Source organism: Sus scrofa, chromosome 1, assembly GCF_054392235.1.
Source record: "Sus scrofa isolate SSC_HxYL_T2T_F1_AM1 chromosome 1, Sscrofa_HxYL_maternal_Yorkshire_Landrace_v2.0, whole genome shotgun sequence".
Classification (NCBI taxonomy): Eukaryota; Metazoa; Chordata; class Mammalia; order Artiodactyla; family Suidae; genus Sus; species Sus scrofa.
The window spans coordinates 232,281,740-232,303,879 of NC_139383.1; the positions used below are offsets into that span (position 1 = coordinate 232,281,740).

Sequence of the window (22,140 nt, forward strand, 5' to 3'; positions counted from 1 at the left end):
ATGCCTGAGAACTGTTATAGGAGCACTTCAACCTCCCCCAAGGCCCCTGGGATGCCACCTGGAATTCCAAAGACTGTATTTGTTCCAAACCGCGCCTAGTGAGCAGTCCTTTGAGTCAGCCACACGGACACTGCTGAGACCTCAGACAACATCTGTGGAGTAGAAAGCATGGGAGAGTGGGTCTCCACTGCCTACTCATATCTGCAGGCACAAGCTTCCCACCAACGACACCCCAGATAAGGAGAAGGTTGACTTTGGGTGCTCACATATTAGTCATTTGTTTGGAACTCAGAACACATTTCTGCATTAAATCCATTTTCAGAGGCTGGATTCTTAGGCTAGCTCACAAAAGCGTATTTAATTCACAGTGAGGCCACTATGGAAAATAACTAGACACTGACAGATTGTTGAGGATAAATAACATCCCATATTTGAAACATGCTATGTATCTACCAAAGAGACAGACACCTTTTTTTTTCTTCTTCTTCTTTTTAGGGCTGCACCTGCAGCATATAGAAGTTCCCAAGCTAGAGGTCAAATTAGAGCTGCAGCTGCCGGCCTACGCCACAGCCACAGCCACACCAGATCTGAGCTGCATCTGCGACCTATGCCGCAACTCGCAACAATGCTGGATCCTTAACCCAGTGAGCAAGGCCAGGGATAGAACCCACATTCTCATGGATACTAGCTGGGTTCTTAACCTGCTGAGCCACAGTGGGAACTCCTAGAGCACAGTCTTGTCAGTAGTGGTCCCATACACTATGATGCAATGGGTGTGAAATCCCAGAGAAGTTGCGGGAGCCCATATTAACTGTCTTCCTTTTTTCTGAAGTATTTTCTTTCTTTGCTTTTTTTTTTTTTTTTTTTTTTTTTTTAATGAGAAAATACTAGGATAAGGAGTAAGCACTCTATTGTCCATCAGGGAAATACAAATGAAAACCACAAGGAGAGACCACTTTGCAACCACTAAGATGGCTATAACAAAATAGATAGACAATAATGACTATTGATAAGGACATGAAGAAATGGAAGCAGTCATACACTATTGGTAGAAATGTAAAACTGTGTACCTGCTTTGGAAAACAGTCTCACAGTTCCTCAAAAATGTAAACATAGAGTTCCCATATATCTTAGCAAATCCACTCCAAGGTTTATATCCAAGAAAAATGAAAACATGCTTCCACACAAAAGTTTATATATAAATATTCGTAGCGGCATTATTTACAGCAGCCAAAATGTGGAAACAACCTAAATATCCACCAACTCATGAGTGGACAAACAAAATGTGTTATACATGGAATATTATTTGGTGGTAAAAAAGGGAAAGATGTACTGATACAAACCGCAACATGGATGAACCTTGAAAACATTGTAGTCAGTCAAAGAAACTAAACCAAAGGACCACATATTGTATAATTTCTTATACGAAAGCCAGAATAGGCAAATCTATAGAGACAGAAAGTAGATTAGTGATTGCCTAGGGCTTAGGGGATTGAAAGCAAATGGGAAATAGCTGCTAAATGGAATGGGGTTTCTTTCTGGGGTGATGAAAATGTTCTAAAATTAATTATGGTGATGTATGCATAACTCTGCTAATATACTAAACACCAGTGAACCGTACATGTTGAATGTGTAAATTCTGTGGTATGTGAATTATTCCAAATAAAACTGACAGATACAGATATAAATGCATGTGTGTGTGTGTATGTGTGTGTGTATAGGTATCTACAGAGACACGAGGGAAGGCAAGAATTTGGCATGACAACCAGGAACGGAGATCCCAGATTTTGATCCCAAGTGCTCAATAGACTGCTTTTCATTATAAGCTGGACAGTCACCAGTTTCTAAAAAATCAACAGGTTAGACTACTGCCCAAAAGGAAAGGTCCAACTTACATACACAACACTGCATCTTGTGTTTGGCAGCACAGGAGCCGAAACCAGCAGAGCAATCAATTATTTGCTTACTTCAGAAGGTGACAATTATCAGGAAGGGCAGAGACAATCAAGTAAAGTCCTTTTCTGTACCCAGTTGCCTTTTCACAGGTAAGATAGATTGCCCCTGTGCCTTCTGCTTCCAGGTCCTACCCCCTACCCCACCCCCACCAACCCAAGGCCTCTTTAGTTTCCTGGCCGTTCTGAAGCCCTTCCTGTCATAGACCAGAGGGGTCTACCTGAAATGGGGGTATTTGAAAACATACACAAAAGAAAGAGACATTGTGAGAGAGTCATAGAAGGGCAGGAGGGACAGGTTCTTACTTTCATTTTCATCCTGTCGTCAGAACGGTTCCTGCATCCCAACCCGCCCTAAACAGGGTCAGCTGACCTTCTTGCTGCAATCCCCCATATAAGCTTCCTAACTCAGAGCTAAGCAACTGATCTTTCCTGACACATCAGGCCTGCCTCAATCCTATTTCCTCTCCCTACAGAGTCAATCCTACAAAAGACAATTAAACCTGTCCCTTCGAAACTGTCAAAGAAGGCGATGAATTGTTTCTCCTTAAAATGAAAACAGTGAATCATCCAATGTGGAAAGGAATTGTATCATATTCACTTTATAGACTACAAAGTAAAATATCTCTGGAGAGGTCCTATGTGCATTTAAACTAACAAAAACAGGCTGGAATGATAAAATTACATGCTGGTCAAGCCATGGGAAAACCCCTGGGGGACAGTACTGATACATTGTCTCTGGAAAGTTATACTGTAATATGTGACAATTGTCATAAAACTGTCACTACTCTTCCATCTAACCATCTCACTTTGGAGAATATAACCCACAGAATTCATATAGACAAAAATAAAATGTGAATAAAAATGAGCATAGAAACTGTATATAATCACAAATAATTGAAAACAACCAATGCATCCAACATGAGAGAACACTGAGTACATACAGCATAAAATACATGAAATGTGATTTTATCATTTAAATATTTGTATGGAAATGTGCATAAATAAATGTTATAGGTGGAGTTCCCCCTGTAGTGCAGTGGGTTACAAATCCAACTGCAGTGGCTTGGGTTGCTGCGGAGGTGTGAGTTCAATCCCTATTCAGGCACAGTGAGTTTAAAGGCTCTGGAATTGCTGCAGGTGTGGCATAGGTCGCAGGTGTAGCTTGGATTCAATCCCTGGCCTGGAATTTCTATATGCTGCGGATAGGGCCATTAAAAAGAAGGAAGGAAGAAAGGAAGGAAGGTTACAAGTGAAAAGTATTATGAGGAACTAGACAAATATTCAACTATACATATGTGTGTATGTGTGTGTGTATATATATATATGTATATATGTGTACACACACACACACACATACACATACACACACACACCAGGAGGTTCAGAAATCTTTTTGGTAGTTATATAAGGGGAGTTTAATAACTACCCCATTCAGCTCTTTCTCCATAAAAACGCTTAACGTCATCATTTAAAAAAACAGTGCATACCTGTACAGTACTGTGCAGGCCTGGGTGCACTCCTTGGGATTTTTTAAAAATTATGTAAACATCAGCCTTTAGGTTGACTGATATGGAACTTATTCTCAAAAGAGCACCACGCTCTAAGTTAACCTTTCTCTTTTCTATGCTGGCCCTGTGAAGGGGGAAGCCTGCGTACAACAAATCAGAAAGCCCAGCCAGGGAAAGAGCTCACACAGGTAGTATGTGTGGGTTTTATTTCCTCTGCACTGGAGTCGCACAACAAATTTAACATGTCTAAGATAAATTTCATGGTGCTAGATTTATATCATTATATTTCCTCAATGAACTAAGATACCCTTCTTTAAATAATTCAAAATGCTCTATAAATATTATCTTCTCTATTTATATAAATGTCAAGACCGCTACCCAGGAGGTAGAATGGTGGAACGAGATAGGTAGCAAGGCTCTATGCTTTTAATCAGATGGACAGATTATTGTGATATATACAGTAGGAACTAAGTATCCATGCAATTAATAATCAAGCAAAGCTTGCCAAGTGTGGCCTATGGACCATGTGCATCAAATCATCAGCTGCCTAATAAAAATGCACATTCTTAGACCCTACCCCACTTTTGACTCAGCATCTTTTGTGGTGTTGCCTGGAAAATTGGATTTTATTGTATTTTTAAAAATTTATTTTATTTTTTCTTTTCTAGGGCCGCACGGACGCATATGGAGGTTTGCAGGCTGGGGGTATGATCGGAATTGTAGCCCCCGGCCTACACCAGAGCCACAGCAACTCGGATCTGAGCTGCGTCTGCAACTTACACCACAGCTCACTGCAACACCAGATTCTTAACCCACTGGGTGAGGCCAGGGGTCAAACCTGCAACCCCATGGTTCCTAGTCGGATTCGTTAACCACTGAGCCATGATGGGAACCCTGAAAATTGCATTTTAAACCAGAAACTCCAGGTAATTTTTTTATATCCAAGAAAGTATAAGATTTACTGATAGGGCAAGTCCATGAGAGAGTGGTTGGTTCATTCATTCATTCATAAAACAGTGAGGGCACACAGAGTGCCAGGCTTTCTGCCAAATGCTAGGGATGGAAGTCCAAGAAGATACTGTTGGTGCTCCTGGAAGTTCAGTCCAGTGGGTGGGGAGGGAGGAGGGCAGATGGATAATTGGCTAAATAATTACAATATAAATAATAAGCATTATAATATAGGAGTGTGTATAGTGCCTTGTGAGCAAAGAGGAAGGAGTTACTAAATCAGCCTAGGATTTAGGAGGCTTCTGGGATAAGGGGACTTTGGAACCATATTTTCACAAAAACATCAGTAGGAACAGACCTGATGGAAAAGAAAATAATGTATTTAAGCATTTTTTTAAAACCATTTCATGACATCTAGACATTAGGTGTCTATACTCCTACTTCAAGTATTTTAACCATCAGGCTGCCCTGCTGCTTTACAACAGTAACAGCTAGAAGAGCAAAGAAAAAGAGTATTTACTCAGTGACTTAGTCCTGAGCTTTGCCATTTGCCAGCTGTTTGAGTTCAAGTACATGAGTTAACCAAGTTGAGTCAGTTTCTTTACATGTAAAATGAAGGGGCTGGGCTATATGAACTCCTAGGCACCTTTCCAGCTCTAACTGGCAAAGAGACTTAAGAATCTCCAGGTGGAACAATCAGCACCATGATCTATACCAGCAGCTGTGCTAGGAAACAGCACAGCTCCAGAATGCTTTTCTCTGCCACTCTTATTAAACGAAAATGCTCTCCCTGTATGTTGGTATGGCCGGTAGCCAAAACGGTTGGAAGGATTTTAAAACTGATTCAAGAAAAAAAGCCTTGCCTATAAGTATTTAAAGAGGTTCAGAGTTTTCCTGAATCTGATATGTTTCAAACAGTAAAAGGGGTCAAATAAAGAAAAGCAAACATACAATTTACTTATAATTTACATATAGTTACTCTTAGTAACAACTAACTATAAAACACTCAACAACTACAAAGTATAAAGTACGCGGCTGGTAATAAATAATAATCAGTCATTTGTGGGTGGCATATATATGGACATAGCCCCAAGCACATGGTATAATGAAACCTTGCCAAACAGCCATTGTTCAGGACTAGAAATGATTTATACTGAGTGAGTGGTGAAAGAATGTTACTCCCTACCCCTGCAAATGTCCTGAATTATAAGGTTAGGGCAGTATCATATAAAAACAATAATAAAGCTTTTAAAATTTGTCACATGTATGCAGGAAAATGATGCTCTGAATGATGTAAACAACACAGGGCTGGATGGCAGTACAGGGCATGGATAAGGTCTGAAAACACAGAGCTGGCCCAAGAGTGAGTAGTTCCTGGAGTTGAGCACATAAAAATGATCTAAAGGTTTTTCTGAGATGCTTCCTCAGATACTTTTAGTAAAGTACACCTTTAAATTTAAAAGCCTAGAAAAGAAATTTCTATAGTGAATTTTATATGTATACAATACATCATGTTATATATACCATATAGATATCTATCCATCTATCTCTATTTCTGCCTTTGAATATATACGCATGCATACGTTTTGAGCAACGAATTCCTCAGAAGTTCATCAGCCTGAGGCTTTGAAATTTTTTTTTCAAGTTTTAGAGTTTCTCATGTTTTCCATCTTGTCTCATAAATAGACATGCCATAAATGTACAATTTCTGTAAAGATGATTCATTGGGTGGAAATATGATTGCAAAGAGAAGTCTGCCCCTATTAACAAGCTGTGGAACTTATTTCTTCCTCACAGGGGAGTCCCGGATCCCTTTCACTTGGAAAATTCCCCCAATACAGAAGACTATTTCCTCACTGCCTGAAGTGTTTAAGGATGACTGCAGTGAGCCTGGAGAAGAAGGATTCCTCACTGTCTTCAGGGATCCTCCAAGGGAGCTCCTCCCCCAGCCCTTATATATCACCTTGTACATTAGTTTCTCTCCAGCCATTATCACCACCTACTGAGGCAGCATAATCCCCAAAAAGAACACCTGTAAAAATTGAGTGCTTTTTGTTTGTCACTGGATTATTAAAGGGGGGAAGGGGTTTCTCCAGAAAAATGTGTTGAAACATAAAGAAACCGATCTAACATATGAAAACTGAAGTCCCAAAAGAAGAGAAACAAAATGGAAACAGAAGTAATATTTAAAGGAATATTGACAAAAATAGCAAAGACAGGAGTTCCTGTCATGGCTCAGCAGAAATGAATCTCACTAGCATCCATGAGGATGCAGGTTTGATCCCTGGCCTCGTTCAGTGGGTTAAGAATCTGGTGTTGCCGTGAGCTGCGGTGTAGGTCACAGATGCGGCTCAGATCTGATGTTACTGTGGCTGTGGCTTAGGCTGGTGGCTTCAGCTCCAATTCAACCCCTGGCCCAGGAAGCTCCATATGCTGTGGGTACAGCCCTAAAAAGACCAAAAACAAAATAAAAATAAAATAAAATAAAAGACATAGATTCTTAAAGGTCTACAGACCCCCTTCAGAATCAATACAAAGACAAATCAAATCTAGACACATTGAAGTACAACTGCTGAAAATCAAAGAGAAATTTTAAATGCTCTTAAAAAGATCTGGGGGAAAAGACACACTACCTTCAAAGTATAATAAGACTAATAACTGACTTCTCAAGTGAAAAAATAAAGTCCAAAACCAATGCGATGTCATTCTTAAAGTGTTGAAACAAAACAACTACTAATACAGAATTTTCTACCCGGTGAAAATACCCATCATAAATAAAGAATAAACATTGTACAACTACAAATGTAGTAAATTCATTGAGTAATATAAAAAAGTAAAAAATAAAGAATAAAGACTTCATCAGATAAACAAAAACTGGGAGAATTTATTACCAGCAGAGCCATACTAAAAGAAATACTAAAGAGAGTTCTTTAGACAGAAGTGATCCCAGATGGAAGCAGAGAAGTGCTGAAAGCAATAAAGTGCATCAAAAGGATAAATACATGATAGTGACTGTACAAAGAAATAATAATATGAAATTTAAAATATATATAGAATTAAAATACATGTCAACAATTTCCTCCCTCCCCAAAGGTGGGAGGGATAAGTAGAGTTCCTATGTTTTAAAGTTATTTTGCTATCTATGAAGTGATAAAAATACTAATATTGGAATTGTAATAAGTCAAATATGTATTACAATCTCTATGGGAACAAGAGACATGTTGAAAAAAAAAAACACAGTAGGAGTGTACATTTAAATTCAGATACGGACTTGAACATAGAACCTGAAACCATAAAACTGGTGGTTTTTTTAACATGATTCCAAAAGCAAAAATAAATAAGTGGGAACATGTCAAACCAAAAATCTTCTGCACAGTAAAGAAAGTCATCAACAAAATAAAAAGGTAACCTGATGAATGGGAAAAAATATTTGCAAACCATACAAGGGCTAAAATCATGATAAGGGGGTAAAATAAAGAATACATAAAGAACTCACACAACTCAATAGCAAAAAAAAAAAAAAAACAAAACCCAAATCTGATTTTAGAATGGGCAGATCTGAATAGACATTTTTCCCAAAGAAAACAGGTACATGAAAAGATGCTCAGCTTCCTCAGTTATCAGGGAAAAGCCTATAAAACCCACAATGAGATAACACCTCACATCTGTTAGAATAGCTATTATCAAAAAGACAACAAATAACAAGTGTTGGTGAGAATGTGGAAAAAAAGGGAACCCTTGTGCATTGGGAGTGCAAATTTGTGCAGCCACTATGGAAAATAGAATGGAGTTTCCTCAAAAAAATTAAGAATAAAACTGCCATATGATCCATCAATTCTACTTCTGGATGTTAATCCAAAGAAAATGAAAACACTAATTCAAAAGGATATGGGCACCCCCATATTCACCACAGCATTATTTACAATAGCCAACATATGGAAACAACCTAAGTGTCCATCAGTGGATGAATGGACAAATAAATTGTATTGTGTGTGTGTGTGTGTGTGTGTGTGTGTGTGTGTGTGTGTGTTACATACACACTCAGAGGAATATTATTCAGCCACAAATTAGAATGAACTCATGTCATTTGTGACAACATGGATAGACTTCAAGGGCATTATGCTAGATGAAGTAAGTCAGAAAAAAGACAAACACCACATGATCTCTCTTATATGTAGAATCTAAAACAAACAAACAACCTCCCCCAAACAGCCAAGCTCATAGATACTGAAAACAGATTAGTGGTTACCAGTGGTAGGGGTGTGGATGGAGGAAATGAGTAAAGGGAGCCAAAAGGTTTAAAAAAAGAAAAGGACATCATATCCAATTTCAAATGCTGTAGGGTCAGTGCCTGGTGATTTGCCTAAGTATAAACCATTCTGTTAAAAAGGGACATCTACTTTAGAATTTTTTTTTTTTTTTTTGGTCTTTTTTACCTTTTGCTAGAGCCACACCTGTGGCATAAGGAGGTTCCCAGGCTAGGGGTCTAATTGGAGCTGTAGCCACCGGCCTATGCCAGAGCCACAGCAACGTGGAATCCGAGCTGTGTTGGCGACCTACACCAGAGCCTATGGCAACACTGGACCCTTAACTCATTGAGCGAGGCCAGGGATTGAACCCTCATCCTCATGGTTCCTAGCTGGATTCGTTAACCACTGAGCCACAACTGGAACTCCTACTTTAGAATTTTACCTGGGATTCACCTTGCTAAGTTCTGAACAACCAGGAAAGAAACTGAAAGTGTAATGATTTATAACACACTAAGACTTCTATGCATAATGATTTCACTTACTCCTTAAAGTGACCTAGGGAAATGGGAGAATAACTTTATTATCTTCATATTTGAGATAAGTTATCTAAGTCTTAAGGAAGGAAAAGGCTGAAGAAAAAAAATTCAGATATATTGGTGATTACATTAAATACAGCTAGATTAAAGTATCCAATTAAAAGAGAAATATCATCAGATTACATAAAAAAGATATGCTACATATTCTGAGAAAACTCTAATTCAAAAAGCACATGCACCCTAATGTTCATAGCAGCACTATTTACAATAACCAAGACAAAGAAGAAACCTAATTGTCCATCAACAGAGGAATGGATAAAGAAGATATGGAGTGAGTGAGTGTGTGTGTGTGTGTGTGTGTGTGTGTGTGTGTGTGTGTGTATAATACTCAGCCATAAAAAAGAATGATATATATGCCATTCACAGCAACAGATATGGACCTAGAGATTATCTTACTAAGTGAAGTAGGTCAGAAAGAGAAAGACAAATATATGATATCACTTATAAATGGAATAAAAAATATGGTACAAATGAATTTATTTACAGAGCAGAAACAGACTCCAGACATAGAAAACAAACATGGTTACCTAAATAGAAAGAGGTGGGGAGGCTTAAATTAGAAGTTTGCTATCAGCAGCTATAACTACTATATAGAAAATACCAAAAGGTCCTACTATATAGCATAGGGAACGATATTCAATATCTGGTAATAAACCATAATGGAAAGAATATGAAAAAGAAATATATATATATACTTTGATGTACACTAGAAACTAACACATTGTAAATCAATTATACTTCAATTTAAAAAAATTATTGCTACTTAAAAGAGATATAATTTTTTAACAGATTTATTGAGGTATATTTGACATGCAATATATTGCACATATTTAAGGTATTCAGGTATACAATTTATAGGTTTGAATATCTATGTATTTAAGGTATATAATTTATAGGTATACACCCATGAAACTATCACTGTAATCACAAAGTTTCCTCATGCTCCTTAATCTTCCCACCCTTTGCCCCTAGGTAATGATTTGCATTTGGTCACTACAGTTAGTTTGCATTTTCTAGATTTTTATATAAATGGAATCAGACAATATATTTCTTTCTTATCTGGCTTCTTGCACCTAGAGTAACTATTTTATATCTATGTTGCAGTGTGTATCAAGAGTTCATTCCCTTTTATTATAGAGGAGTATTTCATTGCATGACTATACCACAATTTGCTTATCCATTCACTTGTTGATGAACATTTGAGTCACTTCCAGGTTTTGACTATTAAAATAAAGCTGCTATGAACATTAATGTGTAAGTCTTTATATATACATGTTCTTTCCTTTCTCTTGGGTAAATGCCTATTTAAAATGTTTACAAAGTAATGGAGGAAAGTTATGCAAAAATAACTAAAAGAAAGCTTGTGTAGCTATACCAGGCAAAAAGGACTTTAAAATAAGGCAGAACATATAGCTGAAGATAAAGAGGCATTTCTTTTTCTTTCTTTCTTTTTGGCCACAACCACAGCATTTAGAAGTTCCCACATGAAGGGTCAAACCCATACCACAGCAGGGACCAGAGCCACAGCAGTGACAACTCCAGATCCTTAACCATTAGGCCAGAAGGGAACACCCAGGAGAAGATTTTTTTCTCTTGTCTTTTTAGGGCTGCATCTGCAGCATATGGAGGTTCCCAGGTGAGAGGTCCAATCAGAGCTGTAACTGCTGGCCCACGCCACAGCCATAGCAACGCCAGATCTGAGCCGTGTCTGCAACCTACACCACAGCTCAGGGCAATGCTGGATCCTTAAACCACTGAGAAAGGCCAGGGGTCAAACCCGTGTCTTCATGGATACAGGTCAGGTTCATTAACCACTGAACCACAAAGGGAACTCCCAGAGAGAACATTTCTTAAGAGATTAAGGATCAATTCACCAGCATTATATAGCAATTCTAAATATATATGTACCAAGTAATAAAGGCTCAAAATGTATAAAGTAAGAACTGGAGAAATTTCAAATCCACAATTATAATGAAAGATTTTAATATACCTTTTTCAGCTAAGTAATGTAACATGTAGATTTAAAAAAATTAGAGATATATAGGATTCAAACATGATAAACAAACTCCATCTGACTTATATAGAAAATACAGTATATAATGACAAAGTACACATTCTTTTTGTGTACACTGAACCATGTACCAAAATTGACCAATTCCTGGACTATAAAGCAAATCTCAACCAATTTCTAAGGTCAGAAATCATGTAGAGCAGGTAGTCTGACACCAGAATGGGATTAAACAAGAAATCAACAAAAACATACTAGCTGTCTAGGCATTCCTTAGGTGGCACAGCGGGTAAAGGATTTGGCATTGTCACTGCTGTGGCTTGGGCTACAGCTGTGGCATGGGTTCAATCTCTGGTCCCAGAACTTCCATATGCTGTAGGCATGGCCAAACAAAAACAAAAACAAAAGACAACCATATTAGCATACTAAATATTTGCTTATTTTTGCCAATGGCATAATATTAAGTATCAGTTTCTTTGTGTACTAGGCTGAATAAATGGCTTTTAAAAAACTAATTAAAACTAAAATGAAAAATGAGAAAAATTATATATAATATCTAGACATAGTAATAAACTATATTTTGAGTATGTCATATTTTTGTATTCTTAAATATAAAAACAAAAAAGAACAGTCTAAAATGTTTCCCTCCTAATTTTGTCTGCCAGTTATGCAGGTTCCTTCCCCATAAAAGTTTGTGTATCTTCTGTGCATATACAGTATACACACAAATGCATGTATATATTTTTTCCTCCATTTTTTTTTACACAAATGAGAACACAATACTTGAGATTCCATCTATGATGCAGTGTGTACCAATAGTTCATTCGTTTTTTTTATGGAGAAGTATTACATTGTACAGATATACCAACTCTGTTTATCCATTCACTGGTAATCTGCATTTTACTTTGTTTTTTTGTCTTTTGTGGGCCACACCCATGGCATATGGAGGTTCCCAGGCTAGGGCTAATTGGAGCTGTAGCTATCCCCCTACACCACACCCACAGCAATGCCAGATCCAAGCCACGTCTGCGACCTACATCACAGCTCATGGCAATGCCAGATCCTTAATCCATGGAGCAATGCCAGGGATCGAACCTGCAACCTCATGGTTCCTAGTTGGATTTGTTTCCACTGTGCCACGACAGGAACTACACATTTTGCTTTTTTTTCACCTAATAGATAAGGTCAAAAGAACGCCTGATTCTTTTTATAGCTGTATGTGTATTCTATTATATACGTGAGCAATAATTTCTTAACTAGTCTCTTGTACAGGTTTTTATTGTTTCCATTTTTTTAAATTTAGGTATAATTGACAAACAAAATTATATTAGTTTCAGGTATACAACATAATGATTTGGTATTTGTAAATTTTACAAAATGATCACCACAAAAAGTCTAGTTAATATCTGTCACTATACACAGTTACAAAATTTTTTTTCTTGTGATGAGAACATGTAAGATCTATTCTTTTAGCAACTTTCAAATATGCAGTACAGTATTATTAACTATAGTCACCATACTATACATTATATCCCCATGACTTATTTATTTTATAACTGGAAATTTGTACCTTTTTACCCCTTTCAACAATTTTGCCGATTCCCCAACCTCTGTCTCTGGCAATTACCAATCTGTTCTCCCTATCTATGGGCTTAATTTTTTTTTGTTTATATTCCATACATAGGTAAGACCATGTGGTATTTGTCTTTCTTTGATTTATTTCACTTAACATATTGTTCTTGAGATCCGTCTATATAGTGGCAAATAGCAACACTTAAAAATTTTTAGAGGAACCTCCACACTGTGTTCGAAATTGGCTGCACCTGGGTTGTTTCAATATTTTTTCCATAAGGTATTTGTCTTTGTCTTTCTGGCTCATTTCACTCAGTATGAGATTCTCTAGTTCCATCCATGTTGCTGCAAATGGCATTATGTCATTCTTTTTTATGGCTGAGTAGTATTCCATTGTGATATGATATCACTTATAACTGGAATCTAATATCCAGAACAAATGAACATCTCCACAGAAAAGAAAATCATGGACTTGGAAAACAGACTTGTGGCTGCCTGATGGGAGAGGGAGGGAGCGGGAGGGATCGGGAGCTTGGGATTATCAGACACAACTTAGAATAGATTTACAAGGAGATCCTTCTGAGTAGCATTGAGATCTATGTCTAGATACTCATGTTGCAACAGAACAAAGGGTGGGGAAAAATGTAATGTATACATGTAAGGATAACTTGATCCCCTTGCTGTACAGTGGGAAAATAAAATATATATATATATTTTTTTTTCCAGCACAAATAATGTTGAGTAAATCGCACATGTGTTAATTCATACATTTATAAACATATCTGTGGAATCAAGTCCCAGAAGTGGAATTTCTGAGTCAAAGGTGTTTATGTGTTTGTCCTTCATAGCATTTTACCAATTACTACTCAAGTCGGCAATAGAAGAGAACGTACAAAATGGTTTCATTAAATTTAAGGAGTTAATGAACTAGTTGGCTATTCTGCCTGAAGTTATCTATAACTATTCTGCAGAGTCAAGATTTGTTTATGTGATAGAAAACCAAGATCTTTAGTGAGGAGCTTTTCTGCCTATTGTGGGAAGGGAGCTGTCATTTATAATGTTAATCCCTTCATTTACAGGGCAACTGTAAAAACTCAGGACTTTGTGGTTGGTTACCTTCCATCAGGCTAAAGATGTGATCTAGGCATACCGAGTGTGTGGTCCCAATGAAAAGAATTCAAAGTGGAGGTCAAATTGGCAGTTGGATGATCAGTCTGGAGCAGAAATGAGAGCTCAGGTTGCAGATGTAAATTTGGCCAGCCTTGAGCTTGGGTTGTTTTTCCAATAGGGGTGAGAGACCTATACCTCTCCAACCATGGTTTCTCATTCATTTCTCTAGCAACCCATCGTCTAGATGCTGTATAGGTTACCTGCAGTGGTGTGGTCAGAATCTGTGGTCCTGAAGCACAGCTAAAAAGCAGCTGAACCAACCTCTTACTTCAAGCACAGTCATCCTTATGTTTTAGATTTGATTCTTCTTTGATGAATCTGCCCTTTGAGAAAACCCAGGTAGTGCGAGCTTTCAACAAGCTAATCATAAAAGATCCTCAAAGCAGTGTCTAAACCACAGGAGAATTTGTGGAATGATATTTTGCCAAACTCATGAAATAAAAATAGGCATGTTTCTAAATGTTGAGAAAAGCTTTCCAATTATTAGGACTGTGGAAGGTTGACATAAATTTTTAGTGAGAACAGAAAATCATGCTACTGTTTATCAAGTGCTTACACTACCCCTGGCCCTGTTCTGAGCACTAATGTGTGCCATCCCACTGAAAACATACAATATTCTAAACTGAGTTTATTGCCGCAAATTTAACAAATGCAAAACTCAGGGCTGAAAATGTCCTGAGTCAGGATTTGAACCTAAGGCTGACTCCAAAGACTATGATAATATAAGCTCAAAAATGCATGTAAATTTAAGTGCATTATTTTAAAATATATAGAAGGAAAAACACTAGAAGGAAATACTATTCACAGTTGTATTAGAGAGGCAGGGTAATAAAGGCTTTTTTCCTCTATACGCTGTTCTTTTTCCAAATTGTGCTGTGGTTGCCATAATCTTATAACAGAAATCTCTCTCTCTCTCTCTCTCTCTCTCTCTCTCTCTCTCTCTCTCTCTCTCTCTCACACACACACACACACACACACACACACACACACACACACTTAACCCTCCAAGTTGTCAACTTTCCAGGTAATATAAATTCTGCTGAGCCACCCAGGAATGAGCCCGAACATTTTTAGACTCTTGAGGACTCCTTTCACCACTATTATTTTGTTTCTAAGTCTCTTGCAATTTCTAAATAAAATTATGTTCTCAGCATACTTTGTTTGAGTCCTTGTATCCACTTCCTGATCTGTCTGGATTCAATTAAACTCAACAAATATTGTTGGGGCTATTGATTAAAAGCATCCCATTTCTCCACTCATATATGTGATTTATCTGAGTTATTTGTTCTGGGCATGGTCAGCTCTTCAGTAAAACCTTGAGAGCCTTTGGCCTCTGCCACCCAAGGTGACTGTAGCTGTGCAGTGCAAATACCTTTTGCCATAAGATGAAATGGGGTGATTTTAACTCCTTCTCTTTTTTTGTGAGTTCTATGTTAAATTGTGGAATTTCATTTAATTTATTGAGGTGACTGAGAGAGAAAGTTTGTGTTTGCCCTTGAACACAGCTTCAACCTGTGCTGGACAAATGAACTGAGTTGAGGATGGTAAGACTGGTTGCATTTTCTTGTGCACCCTATATTGCAATGGTTCTCAAAGTGCGGTCCCTGAACCAACAGCATTTCCCTAGGAATTTGTTAGAGATGCAAATTCTTGGGCCTCACCCCAGACCTACTGAATCCTAAACTCTGAAGGGGTGCTCAGCAATGTGTGGTTTAACAAGCCCTCCAGGTGATTCTAATGTACTCTCAAGTCTGATAACCTCTGGTCAGACAAATTCCAGCTCTACCTGTCAGCCTTCCCTTGCCTTGTCCTCAACCTCCCTCAGACTTTGGACTTTGCAGTCTGGTTACCCTTCTCTAACTACACCTGCCTAGCTAGTTAATGTAAAGATAAAGATTCTAACAGACGTTCATTTAATGATGCTTAAATTCCTACACAACCAGATTTAACTAAAGTATGTCACTTTATACAGATCATTCATGCATCCCCAAATAATCACCTTCCCCTTCCCTTCTTCTCTGGTCCCAAACCATCTCCTTAAAATTTATTTCAGATTGGGAGTTCCCGTTGTGGCGCAGTGGTTAACGAATCCGACTAGGAACCATGAGGTTGCGGGTTTGATCCCTGGCCTTGCTCAGCGGGTTAAGGACCCGGCGTTGCTATGAGCTGTGGTGAAGGTTGCAGACGTGGCTCGGATCCTGCGTTGCTGTGGCTCTGGCGTAGGCTGGTGGCTATGGCTCCGATTCAACCCCCAGCCTGGGAACCTCCATATGCCGCGGAAGCGGCCCTAGAAAAGGCAAAAAGACAAAAAAAAAAAAAAAAAATTATTTCAGATTGAAAGATGGGAGCAATGCTTCTTACACCAGGAAACTGCTTTGTTCCTAGGTTATTCAACTATTAATAGTAAACTATTGTTTGTTTTTGGAAAAAGCTCTGAAGTGAGGGGGAGTGGAGACTAGAAGGGGGATGTGGTGGAGAAAGAACAAGGTGAGGAAAGACGTAGAACAAAGAGACTCTGTTAGCTGAGAAGAGGAGAAAGCAAAGATGAGATGTAAGCCCAGAAGTCCAACATGGATTTTTTCTTTCAACAAACATTTATTGATCTACTACTTGCCCAAGGTTCTAAAAAAAAGCAGATAAAAATCCCTGCCCTTAAGAAGCTGATATTTGGGGAGTTCCCATTGTGGCTAAGTGGTAACAAACCTAACTAGTATCCATGAAGACAAGGGTTCGATCCCTGGCCTCACCCAGTGGGTGAAGTATCCCGAATTGCTGTGGCAATGGCATATGCTGGCAGCTGCAGCTCCAATTCAGTTCAACCCTGGCCTGGGAACTTCCATATGCCACGGTTGCAGCTGTAAAAGAAGAAGAAGAAGAAGAAGAGGAAGCAGCAGCAGCAGCAGCAGCTGACATTTGAATGTGCAAGTGACCCCTGAGCTTCTGTCACCATGACTGGGTATCAAGCATTGCACTATCCGGTGATTTTCTTCAGCTGATGGGCCTGCTGGGTTTCATGATAGTACATATCAGAGGAAAGGGATCTTTGGGTGCTTTCATGGGAGGGGAGGCGATAGCCAACATGAGGGGAAGTTGTTCAAAAAGGGAATGTAACCAGACTCCCCTCAACGAAAACAAATTTAGCAACTCACAGAGCAAAGGTGGCTTTTACATTTTATTTCTCTATAAGTTGCAAGTATCATGTACATTCTACAAAGCCAAAGCCATCCTCATAATGCCTCATTTTGCAGAAAAGGAAACTGAAACAGAGAAGAACTGAGAGCCTGGATTAGGTTCTGAAGGAGAGACTGCTCTGACCTAAAAAGCCAAGTCTTTCTCTCCCAGGCTTTGCTCTTGCCAAAGGGGCATATTTACACTCACTTAGTTTCAGCAGTCATCCTGTACTAGAGGCAAGGCCCTGTCTTCTGCCAACATTTTCCAGGAAACCACCATGTCCTTTATCGCTTTTGCAAATACTCTTCCTGCTGGCCTCAGAAAGCGCCTCATTCTTGTGTTCCATCCACTATTTGCCATAAAAATCCTGAGGCTGTACCCTTAATAAAATTTCTATCCAGTTATAAAAATAAGTTTCTTTACTCATCCCTTACTAAAGTGTTGGGTATGTGAGTGTGATACATGCAGAAGTAAAAGTCCCTTAAATCACTTCTTAATAATTGCAAGACATTCTACACACAAGACAGTTATTCAAGATGACAGTTATTATGATATTTCCTCTGGCAAAACTGCAAAGCCTGAGTTATGGACCGAGAAGCTATTTTAAGTCAAAAATACTGACTAAAGACACCAGCTCACCTACTCTGGGGGGAAGAGGTTTCTTATATGGTATTTCCCCCATGTGCAATATTAGAATAATGATACTATACTTACTGCATAAAAGTACAGTATATTCTTAAAATACACCCATCAGAGACTAGAGAACATGAATGGTAAAGTTATATATGGCCCAGGGATCAAACCCAAGCCACAGCAGTGACAAAACCAAGTCCATAGCTGGCAGACTACAGAGGAACTCCACATAAACTTTATTTAAAAGAGACTAATAACAAAAGAATATAAAGAAATTTCTTTCTTTCTCCATTAATGTATGATCCTTTCTTATTACTCATCTTAAAATCAAAACAGTCCAAAAAGTCTCAAAATAATTATAAGGATGACCTAAAGACTTTCTGTTTACACTTAGAAAATTATCCTAAACACTTATAATTAGGCACATATATGACAATCTTTCCTTTTGTGTATTGATATTTTTTCTTTTTATTTTTCAGAAAACTTTAATATGAAACCTTCTGATATTCAAGTTAATACCATAACAGCAAGGCTAACTTGACCAAACTCTGAACACCTCTTTTGCTGTCTCTACCCTGCAATCCTTTTCCTTCAAGCAGTGAGACTCAAACTTAAAGATACATAAGAATCAACTAGGAAACTGGTCAATGATACTGATATCTGGGCCTCACCTACAGAGATTCTGATTCATGAGTCTGAGCTTGGCCTGAATTTGCACTTTCAACAGCCCCATGGTTTCAGGCACTGTCCATCTAAGCATATTTTGAGCATATGCAATGACGGCCTAGTGAACCCAAAGCCAATAGAAAACCTGACCAAGAAACCTAGCTCATTATTAAACCAATCTCACAATCTCAGGTAACAGTACATTCTTGGTACTCACTTAGATGGAACTAGGAGGAGAATGTGTGTCTATGTGGTCCAGTCTGTAATTTCCCACTTCCCCCAGCAAGAGAATGATTTATCCACAAGGCAGTAAGGTCAAGGTCCCCAGGATAACCTAAATAAATATTTTCCTCTTCGCCTCTAGGTAAATGTGTTCAGAGATTGGCTTTAGATTACAAAAGTTAAGAAAGAGGGAGGAGGAAAGGTCAAAAGAAGGATTTTTTTTTTTTTTTTGGAAGGACAAAATAACAGAAAGGTCATATGGCTCACATAAGTAGGATAGACTGCACTATAAATGTGGAATAATTACAAGGTCTGCTTTGGAAGGCATGCACTCAGCTAAGCCAGAATACTGACTGGTAACCAAACAGTAAGAGCTGGGAATGATTTATTTTCTGGTCTCATATTTTCTGCAGAGCGCATGAGCATTTAGAAGAATGGTCTTGTTCAGAAATCTTAATCCATACCTAATTATGGAATGCAATTGCATCTCTCAGTGAGATCTTGCTGATCAAATTCTTCTTCGGTCACTGCCTACCATGGGTTTGCAAATTCTGCTCTGGGTCTGGCTATTACATTAAGAAGTGTCTTACTGTTGACATTATGGTTCCTATTAAACTACTCTCCTTTGCAGTTCCCAATGATTAAACACACAAGGAAAAACACTTTCCTGAAAACAGCTTTACTTTTTACCTTTAACAAAGGAATAACTCTTAGCTTTACCTTCCTACACTTCTAGAACACTTTGTGTTTTAAAAGCCTTTGGCGTTTGAACACATCTCAAAATCTTGGCCGCATCCACCCTCTTTGCTTAAAGCATGAGTATGTAGTTAGAATTCCTGAAAGTGTTCAGGTGCCTTTGTACTAGGTGACTGTGCACAAAACATGCTAGGGGGAAGTTACTACATGGTCATTAATATGAATGAGACTTTAGGAACAAAAAAACTGAAAACAAGTTTTCTGACATGAAGCCATCACCTACAGCAGAGAGGCCATATGGTGGTTGCAAAGCCAAATTCACACAGTCCATCCTGTGACAACCCTTTTGGTCAACGGCAAGGTGTTCCCACAAGAAGGTAGCTGAACATGTTTCCAGCTAGTATCGTATTTTGGCACAACTTTGCGAGCCTTATGAAGGCTCACCTTCCCTGTTCAGAGTTTCACTGCTTATGAAGAAGGCAAGACCAGTCAACAACACTCAGGGAAGTTAAAGGACAAATCAACAAACAGTGAGGTTAAACCACTGCCTAAAGCTAGCAAGCCTTGCAAGCAGCTTCTTCTAAAGTGGTATACTTCTAAAGAAAGTTGCTTTGGGAGTTCCTGTTGTAGCTCAGGGGTAATGAACCCATGAGATTGCATGCAGGTTCCATCCCTGTCCCTGCTCAGTGGGTTAAGGATCTGGAGTTCCCATGAACTGTGGTGTAGGTGGCTTTGACCCCGCATTGCTGTGGCTATGGCATAGGCTGGCAGCTACAGCTGTGATTCAACCTTAGTTTTGGAAATTTCATATGCCATGGCTGGGGCCTTTAAAATAAAAAGTAAATAAAGTTGCTTTAAATGGGCACAATGGGCAGATATCTATGTATAAAGATTTAAAGGGAGCAAAAATCCCTGACCAACTCTAACTTGCCAGGCTTGTAATTTCTACCACTCTAAAGCAGTACAGGAAGTGTTTCACTGGGTTGAACTGATTAGTCACTTGAGAGCATAACATATAAATGAAACCCACTGTGATGTCAGGTCATTGATATCAGCTTGATCTATTTCCACTACTCCTGTACAGGGACACTGAGGAAATGGAGCCCAGACCATCACAGGGACCTAGGGGACGAGGAAGATAACGAGTCCCAAAAGGCAATGGTGGGAATGGGAGTCCAGTCCTCTTCCAGGAGGGATGGAAAGCAGAGATGGTAAAAGGCAGGCTTTCAAGGCTAGTCTCAGAATAATGCATTTTAAATCAAACCCCTGTCTCAGGGACAGAACAAGGCATGCTGTACCATGCGACACTCTAGGACCAACTCTGCCCATTTTCCAGTTTTCCTTAGATTTGGAAATAATAAGTTAGTGTAAATGCATGTCAGCTAGGAATAGAAGTTAACAATAAAGTTTGTCCTAATTTTTGCAAGGAAGTCTACATAGAAATTTTTTTAAATAAAGATCTAACAAGAAATTTGCCTTCAATATCCTCATGCTAACGTATATAGCAATCATTTTCCAATGAATGATAACCTTGGTTCAAATCCTGCTTCATCACCTACTAATTCATGATCTTAGGCAAATTAGTTGGTCTTGCTTAACATGAAAGTTTTGGCAGAAGCATAGAGACACACAGAGAGGCAGCAGAAAGCAGAAGTTGTAAAGCAGTAGAAGCTACAGGTGAGAAGTCAGGAAATGAAAAGAAGTCAGCAGTGCTGGCTAGCAGAGGAGAAAGGAGAAGCAGTAGAGAAAAGAAGAGGGCCACCTTGAGTTCCAAACCTGTCAGGCTGTAAGAAGTGCCATTGGCAGGTTGTAGGAATTCAGCCTCAACTGTCTTCATAACTGGATGCCTTGTGCAGTGAGCAACCTAAACAGCATTACATGGAGGCCCTGGGCCCAAACCTAATAGTAAGTATTGGCATTAACCTTGGCAAACCTGAGATCACAGACCCATATGGCAAAATGGGTCATCTAGGCAATCATTGCCTTGTAGGAGCATGGCCTATTATTACTGGAAATCTGGATTTTCATATGAAATCTGCAATTTGTAAGTATTGGCAAAGAGAAAAAGAGAGAATTTCCCTTGGATCTGCAGACCCAATATGCTGCCTAAGTAGTTTCCTGTTCTCCTTACTTTGTGTTGTATACCAAAAATAGTTCACCATTAATAAAAGTAACCTGGTCATTTACCATTACCAGAGGTAACTGAATACCCATAATCCTTGTAATCTGGAAAAGCTACTAGTATTACTACTTTACTTCAATTATAGGGCTAGCTACACTTATTGAGTGCTTACTGTTTGACAAGAACTGTTGTAATTAGCCCATTTAATCCTCACAATAACTCTATGTGGTAGGAATTATCTTGACTTTAAAAATCAGGAAACTGAGGCTACCAAAGGTTAAGTAACTCGAATATTGCAATTGCTATGAGTTACACTTCTGGCATTTTCCTTTTCCAGTAACTTAGTAATGGAAAGCCTATCATGTGAAAGCTTTCTGAAGAAGAGATGTTAAACTTTACCCTGACTACTGAAGAGAACAGGTTTCAGCTTGTCACTGAGACTTTGAACCCAGCTCCAATATCATCAATTCTTCCACAGGGTATGTAGTCTTGGAATATATTCCAAATGTAATTCAAATACCCATATTAACAATGGGAAGAGATTTAAGAGCCATTACTGAAGGTTGATTTTTCATCAGTGATGCTTCTCTTTTTTTGTGTATAGTTTTGTCTCTTCATGCTTC

At 38.6% G+C, this 22,140-nt stretch overlaps 1 protein-coding gene across 7 annotated transcripts in view; it reads right to left on the bottom strand.

Moving 5' to 3' along the window:
* Positions 1-22,140, bottom strand: part of DOCK8 (dedicator of cytokinesis 8) — a 235,657-nt gene that overhangs the window by 183,255 nt on the left and 30,262 nt on the right. The window contains exons 1-2 of one of the 7 annotated variants that reach the window (XM_084987022.1): positions 18,695-18,748; positions 59-152 (exon numbers count right to left, since the gene is read on the bottom strand). The exons of 4 other annotated variants lie outside the window; for them this stretch is intronic. The gene's annotated coding sequence lies outside the window, so the exon portion shown is untranslated. Of the gene's footprint in view, positions 1-58; positions 153-18,694; positions 18,749-22,140 lie in introns of those variants that run through there. 2 more of the 7 variants (XM_084987016.1, XM_084987005.1) reach the window with 2 other exon arrangements.